The following is an 8342-nucleotide window of genomic DNA, read 5'->3' as shown; positions in this document are numbered from 1 at the left end:
CTGAACTCTTGAAATTAGTTTCTTCTTATGATCACCTTAGTGATCAAACAGACATTCATAGATGAATTGTTAACTTCGATCTTCTTGTGGGATTCATTGGTAGACATTAATTTTCTAAGCTCTCAGTTTTTGGGTGCACCAATATTTTTCACAAAAAATGGCACTTTGTACTATGGTTTATTATCTATACCTTCCTGTGAATGGGTTACCTCTATGAACATCAGTAAGAGTTAAGTAGGCTCAATGGTGGAGTTATTGGAAGGGAGGACATTAGTATAAAACTATATACCTATATACTGGAAATTAGAGGTTGGTGGGATTCAAATGGCCCAACTTTCTGACAGTGTCACTATCGCCTAACCCCTATTTGTCATTCATCACTTCTGTGTATATTTTCTGTCACAAAAGTTATATAATAAGAATTTTAGCACCTGTGCAGTATATTCCAACAGACAGCACAAAATAAAATTCTCTTTGTTCTCTTTCCATGTTTTTTTATCCACTTTAGTTTCAGTGGTTGGGAGTGAGTTCCAGAACTCGAGGAACTACCATGCACCACAAGAAAATACCGGCATGGTTCTCTAAATCTTTGGGTGTGGTCAGCAAAACACAGACGAAGACTTCAGACTCCAGCAAATTCAGGAAATAAAAGACAGTGTACAAGTGTACAACACATTTGAAAAGAACACTAGTGCCTATATACTCAAACTTAGCCACCAGCCCACCACATCCTAAACTTTCTTTATTTGTGGACTACAGTTCTGAAAGACTGTATGTCACATTGCACAGAACAATACTCTACTTCCTGCTTCAACGAACGTCTGTCATGATTCAGCAATCAGGTCATGACTTCAAGGCATACCTGAACATGTAGCACAACGAGTCAACGACAATATACATGCCTTTTAAGAAAAATGTGGTCTGTAACTGGAGGACCAAAGCCTAATAAGCCGATTAGTGCATACCAAACCCTAAATACCAATTATTTAAGAGAACCAAAACCTAAAAAACCCAAAAAAAAATTATTCTTCATTCTCAACCTTCATCGCCCTCCTCTTCACCTCAAAACTGGTGTGCACATTTAATTATGAAAAAGACCCGTTGCTTGCGATTTGATATGAGTAAGAATTGGGCTCATGTTGTAGCATGTTTCAAATTAACAGCAACGAACCACCACATGCTAATTCTGATATAGAAGGCTGTAGTCACAGTACTTGCGTTCTCTTGACCAATTTGGCGCAGGATCAAGTGCAGTACCTTATGTCCTTATCAAAGGAGCAAGAAGCTGCAACAGGTGCACTCAGAACCAAAAATCTCGTAACAGTTTCCTTAGTAATCAGTAAGTTCAGGACTTCAGGTGATAAGATCTTAATGACTTGATGGGGTTTTCATCATCTAACTGTGATGACTTTGAAAAATAACATATTACATACGTGAGAATAGGAGTAAATCTGACTCTGTACCATATTTGGGAAAATTTAAGAGTGTGATATCGTTTTAAGGCCAAACACAAGCAAAGCTCCAACATCAGCAAGTAGTCCAAAAATTACACCAATTGGAGGCAACCAATCACCATTCCAGTGTTCACATCGTACCCTGCAAATTGCTTCTTTGGTGCATTACATTGCGGGCATATGTATGTATCCGGCTGCAGGTAAGGAAATAACAAAGATTAGAGCAGCGATACCAACTAAGTGCATGCAAAATGCAAAATTGGGTACTCTGACAAAGGGAAATGAACTCTGACAAAGGGGGGAAAAAATACTCTATGAGATAAGGCTTGCCTGTTCTTCAAATTTAAGATGCATGCAACTATACAAGCTAGCTTTATTTCTTCTTATTATTAAGTTACTCGTGAGTGTGCTTCCAAACACCTTTTCACAGCACACACCATACAAAAAGATAAGGATATCCAATCTTATAGTCAATTGCCAATGACCTAGCCAAATAGAGTGAACTCAAAAATAAAGCTATTATTCTCATACCTCAAAAATAGCAGAAGTGCAGTTGCAGGCCTAAGCATATCTAAATTATAGTTGCAGAGTGTTCTATTCTCAAGAATCAGGGACCCGGACAAAAAATGGTCTATTCTCGGTTTATATCTCAAGAACTTACAAAAATTGCAGAGTGTTGAAACTGAAAGGGGCCTTCAATTAGGGAAGCAAGAGGCTTGTACAAGGAGCAATTCACTCCGAATCCAGCAATATAGTGTGATGTCCAATTTGTTTTGTATTAGTCGCAGAACCACTGTAGAAGTATGCCGCTACTTTGAAGTCAGTTTTCTATCACAATCCCATGGCATGAGCCGACTGAAGTGGGGCATTTGAGCACCCCTCCACTCTCGTGTGGTTAAATCCTATTGTATTATTCTTTTTTTAAAGCAAATAATTTAGTGGAGTTTTAGCACCGATCTGTACCCTATTGAGTTTCGACTTTTATAAGCTGCAAAGGAGCAATTGATTTTGAGCGGCAGATTTCATGTAACACAAGTACACAATTCTCCAGTCCCAAGCAGCTTTATGCAAGCAAACTCTTTTTATCTTATTAGGCAGATTTCACTCTGGGCAGGTTTGGCATTGCTCAGAGTTGATATTGCAGATATTAAAGGACTTCCTCGGGTAGAGTACAACGACAGATCTGATCAAATTAGACTCATCTAACATAGCAGTGTCTTCACAGCAAAATCCTTCTCTATACTCGCTCTAAACAATATTGAACAGTTAAACAACTACAATTTGTAAGGGAAAAACAAATTACAGTAATTCTGTGTAATAATTTGAATGCAAAATAAATGTACAACATTTGACCCATCTACGCCATCCTTGTCAGCGAGTAAGTCTCCAAAAAACGTTCACTAAGATGATAGTCACGGGCTGTAACCAACTTAATTATTACAATAAACTTCATACACATTAACAAATAAGAGAACTTGGCGTACCTTTCTGAGTTCAGTGTTCTTCAAGTGACCAGTGCTACTGGAAATGAAAGATAATTGCATAAGAAGAAAACTAATATATAGTTAGACAAGCTTGTAGACTGAAAAACTAATTGATCCGCCAAATTAAGTCAAAAGCCATAATGCACTCAAAGAATCTTGCGTGTAAAATACACTGATTTGAGCAGCCAACTCAGATGGCATAAACCAATTGTATCACTACCAAATATGCAAAATTTACATTGCAAGTCTAAAAAATGTGAAGGCAATCTCAAGTATCAGGACAAGGAAATTAAGCTACATAAGTACATAACTAAGCAAAATAACATAGAAATCACCTGTACACCATCAACTATTCTTGAAAGGTAACACCGAGTCACCGACCCACCATAGCACTACACAAATATATGACCTGAATATGCAATGTGATACCTATACCACCACAATCAGCAAACATAAAATTAAACTTAGTAAGACATAGTAATACTTAAAGAATAATAATTATTATAAAAAGATATTGAAAAACTAATCATGACCCTTCCAATAAATGGCCTAGTCACTAGTCAGACCATTCATCTCCCCACCAAAAATTTATCCAAAATTACCAACAAGTCTGAATTAGGAAAATGAAGCATGTACTTAATACTTGTTCGATAATGGAACGCAAAATGTAACCAAAATTTTATCCCCTTGTCCAAAACTCCAAAATAGACATCGAGTTACAACTCGAGATCTTGCATCAGCTCTTCCATCACCTTCACACCATGATCTTGGAGCCCTTCTTCACTTTGAAACCAATCCTTCAAGCACATCAAAGCCTCAATAGTCTCCCGCAACAAAGAGTCTGCGGTACTTGTCGACCACCCTTGCACCGGGCGCTAAAAAGTCGATTCGATGGAACTGTGAGAAACAGTGAAGTTAGTAAATCTCGAGCCATTGCCGACATGTAATTGGATAAGTACCTTCGAAGTTTTCCACCAATCCAAAACGTTAAATGGTGGCTCTTTGTCGACTTTAATGACCGGTCGCTCCAAATAATGTTTGCAAATCGGACTTGTTAGTATTACTAGAAGATGCTCTCATTTGTAACAACAAGTCAAATACAATGTCATCATCATCACCGAATTAGGTACCGGCCGATTCAAACCAAATTCAAGATTACCCATTTTCTTTTCATATTCTTCAAAGAGCTCACCAATTTGGTTTTATAAGTCTTCATTTTCAACCGATTAAATGTAAGTTCCGAGTTTGGTACAACTTGAGGCTCGATTCATAATTCAGTCCACACACAACTCAAGAATTGTAAACTTGTATCGGGGATCCATGCATGAAGCCAGCCCAAGAACCAAAGGAACATCTTTCCAATATCTATCATATTTTTTTCTCATGCTAGTATACATAGGTTTGAAAGCAGGTTCACTATCACATTTTTTTCAAGACCAACAAGATTTTACTCAACTGATAACAAAAGGCACTAGATGTAACATAACCGACTCGAAAACAACTTAGTCGCGATCCTGGTAAACCTTGAAAAGATCTCTAATAGCAACAACATTTTTCCAATCAGCAAGAGTAGGAGTATTTGCATACTCCTCACCATAAAAGAAGAGATCAATAACTTTTTGGTACGGTATTGCATCTCTCAACATTATAAAGGTGGAATTCCACCGAGTCGGAATGTCAACGGGCAATCTTTTTGTCTTCATGTTCAAAGATTTACAGTTCTCAAATTTTTTTCCGGTTTACCTTGAGAAGACTTGAGATGTTTCACACTCTCTAATGTTATTAAGGGACACCTCAACATGCTTTAATCCCGCTTTTACTATCGATTCATGACACATGGCCGCATAAAAAGAAGATGACACAACTCTCTACTTAATGTAGCATCACCAAAAATTTATCTTTCAACCGAGACAAAGACTATCATTGTTAGACGATTATCCAAAGTTATAGTTCCTATCCTATCACATATCCCCCAACTCAACAAGTTGGCATACATTGCATCACTAATCGCTTCTTCCCGGTGTGAGGTGCGGGAAGCACGGGAAGCTAAGGACTCGTTTATGAAGTTTCGGTCTTTAGTTATAAAGTGGGCAGTTATACACATATATCCTAGCTTCCTCGATTTGGCCCACAAATCTGATGTTAAACAAACTTTACCAGAACACTTCTCAAGATATCTTTCAAAGCGGACCGTTCTTCTTGAAAACTCAACATCACATCACTTCTCATTGTTGAGCGACAAGGAGGTTTAAACTGCGGACCAAATGCCATCTTAATCCATCTATGAAAGGTTGGTTTCTCAACTTTCACAAATGGTAATTCCTCAACGACAAAATACCTAACAGTTTCTCGACGGGCAATTATCTTATTAAACTTAAAGGAATAAACCACACCATTTCGCCAGTTCTACCAATTATTGTTTGACCCTTCTCAGTTGAAGTTCTAATAACACAAGATTCTGCATGCCTACGAAGGTGACTAGTCCCTCCCCTACCCCCAGTAGAAAGAGGAGTTTCACAAATTTTACAAACAAAGCACTATATTTAATGACCCATCGAGTTTTTTACTTCACTACCATCGTCATTCTTATCAGCCTTAACATTAAAATGGTCCCAAACAGAAGACCTTGGGCGTTTTTTACCAATGGATATTGAAGTAACTGTACTAGTAGGGGGCTGAGAACCAACTGACTCTACAGCAACTGAAGGTTCAACTGGAGATTCTACCTCAGAATCACAATCCAATATGTTATCCATCTAGTAAAGAAAATATAACAAGCTGAAGGAAGCAAACCTAAGGAAATAATAATTTGTAACGCAGCGTCGCAGTGTCAACTCTGCATTTAAAAACAAATGAGTATATAATAGAATATTAGTATTTATTTTGATCGATGAGAGAAGTAACTAATTTGAGGACAGTATTGAAAATCATTTTACCTCGACAAAGACACTTTGATGTGATTCAAGGATTTCTTATAGCTTGGTTCTCCACCACTACCAAAACAACAACCTGGACCATAAACAAAAAAAAACAAAAAAAGGTAAGGAAAAGAAAGCATATGAAGCTTAAACTTAACTTGATTGACTTGATTGGGCTGTAAAATCTCTGCCCACAACTTCAATTGTTACAGATCCAAATCCAAATCCACCATTTAAGGTGCTGTTAGGTGGATTTACAACGATAACAGAAGTTGGTTTAGGACCTCCTAAACCAAGAGATAGGCAAAGAAGAGCAGAAATGACAGAAGATGAAAGACAATGGTACAGAGAAAGAAGAAGAGCTCGCGACAGACAACAGAGAGAGAGAATGACTGATGAACAAAGAGTTGAACAAAGAGGGCATGTAAGAGGAAGGGAAACGAAAAGAGAATTGACTGAACTTGAGAAGGTAGTGCTTAAAGAACGAAGGCGAGCTCGTGATAGACAAAGGAGACAGAGTATGACTGATGAAGAAAGAGCTCGACAGAGAGAACTTACTCGTATGTCTCAATACAGAAAAAGAATAAATTTGAGCAAAGAGCAACTCGAGAAACAAAAGGAACAAAGGGCTATTGCTATGCGTGGCCGGAGAATCAATGCCAGTAGACTTTAAAATGAGTTAGCTTCTCTGTTTTGTTGGGCTTAGACGTTGGCCGAACACGTCTTGTTTTCCGTCGATAGCGAGGATGAGACACTGGGAAATGAAGATGGAGAAAATTGTGAAGGAAAAAGCTGATTTCAAAAGAGTTTTGGCCATGGAGAATCAGTTGCATAACTTCCTATAAAGATGGAATTTTGTTTAGAAAGATTTAGTGAAAGATGCGGAAATCTAAAGTACAAACTAAAGATATAATTGTATTTATTGCTCCCCCAAACTAAAGGAACGTGAGAGATGAATAATTGAGTCGCCAAGAAATACAAAAGTGGAAGATCTAACACAAAACAACAGGTGACTGAGAGACCCTTTCCCGATCTCCCACTAGATATTAAAATAATTGAAGTATAAAAAAATGAAAACTAATCTTGAGAGATTCAACCTGTCGGCAACCATGGTGAAAATGAATTTTGGGAAAATGAGGGTTGGGAAAATAGGGTTTGTTGTTTAGTACTTTTTATATTAAGTACAATGACAACTTTACCCAATTTCTAAAGGGTATATATTATAACCCTAAGGGTATTTTAAGTAAAACAAAATTTTAATATGGTAATAAGATAAATAGGTAATTATAGATGTATTTATGCTTGGCCCTGAATGAGGGCCTAATAGGGTCGGGTTGTGGGCCGGGCTTAAGATTTGAAGTCTAGGCCCTTACCCTCCCCTCATATGTTTGAGGGCCGGGCTGGCCCTACCCTCAAATCAATGTGGGCTTTGTTTTGATGGCTTTTTCAGCCCATGGGCCGGGTCGGGCGGGTCGGGCGGAGGGCTTGAGGGCTGTTTTGACAGCACTAAGCACCATAGGTGGTGCTTTGGAACAAATCTTCGAAAGACTGTTCCGGTATGATTGTAGGAGATGTCATCTCAAAACTACCCTTTGGAATAGCTGCAAACGATCCTGGAACAACCCACAAAAAATTGGAATTTTTCGTGCTCACGGGTCGTGGGCATGGGGTGCTTTTGAAGCCTTGTATGGCGCTGGTCGCTTCCGAGCATTTGGACTTTGATGTTTTTTTTACGCTGGTCGCTTACCCAACCTAGGCCTAGGTAGTATGCTGGTCGCGACTTAGGTGAATTTGGACTTACAATGTTTTGGGGCGCGGTGGCACTCCATTGATAGCAGCGCGTGCTCGAGGTCTTTGAAATTTGAAGTGAGAAGGAAAAAGAAGGAAAACTTGGGAGTGAAAGGTGAGAGATGTGAGTTGTGTGTGAAGAATGAATGAAGTTTATATAGGTTTTTAGTTTCCAAAACAAATCGGGAAGTTGCCAAAAAGTTTTAAGGCAATTGCCGGAAACAAAAATTTCCAAAACCGAAAACGGAAACAACCCATATTCTTGATTCTAAAACAAACCTAATATCTTTTAGGTTGAATTTAGGGTAGTAACTGCCTAACTCATTGAGATTTCATCCTACCACAATATTTACTCATAGCCATGCTAATATCAGCAACATTCCCAACAATCATCGTAAAATTACATAATAAATTGTGGATCATATAAAAACCATGCTAAAAGAAATAATACCACCCCCAAACAATTCGGGAAGGTGGGATTAATACTAAAATCAATGCATAATTTGAAAAGAACCAAATAAAATGAAAATCGAAATTCAAATGCAATTAACTACCGAATTCAAATTTAACTACTGAATTTAACAACTTAACATCCAATCTACTAAAAACAATAAAAACAACATCAAAACAACAAACAACAAGAAATCTAGCTACGAGATGAGGAAGAGATAAGAATAGGAAGTTGAGTGATCAAGAAT

At 37.9% G+C, this 8342-nt stretch overlaps 2 long non-coding RNA genes across 2 annotated transcripts; both read right to left on the bottom strand.

Moving 5' to 3' along the window:
* Positions 1-628: 628 nt before the first annotated feature.
* Positions 629-3715, bottom strand: LOC147525620 (uncharacterized). The gene is made up of 5 exons (XR_015192825.1): positions 3472-3715; positions 3274-3367; positions 2939-2975; positions 1041-1648; positions 629-862 (listed from the first exon to the last, which is right to left on the bottom strand). It is a non-coding gene; the product is annotated as an uncharacterized LOC147525620 (long non-coding RNA).
* Positions 3716-5503: 1788 nt separating this feature from the next.
* Positions 5504-6978, bottom strand: LOC147525619 (uncharacterized). Its single transcript, XR_015192831.1, has 3 exons — positions 6954-6978; positions 5875-5947; positions 5504-5774 (listed from the first exon to the last, which is right to left on the bottom strand). It is a non-coding gene; the product is annotated as an uncharacterized LOC147525619 (long non-coding RNA).
* Between the last annotated feature and the right edge of the window lie 1364 nt (positions 6979-8342).

The sequence above is a fragment of the Coptis chinensis genome, chromosome 1 (assembly GCF_015680905.1).
Source record: "Coptis chinensis isolate HL-2020 chromosome 1, ASM1568090v1, whole genome shotgun sequence".
NCBI classification, from domain to species: Eukaryota; Viridiplantae; Streptophyta; class Magnoliopsida; order Ranunculales; family Ranunculaceae; genus Coptis; species Coptis chinensis.
Note: the sequence above shows the minus strand (reverse complement) of the source record. Positions and strands in the feature narration are given on the sequence as shown.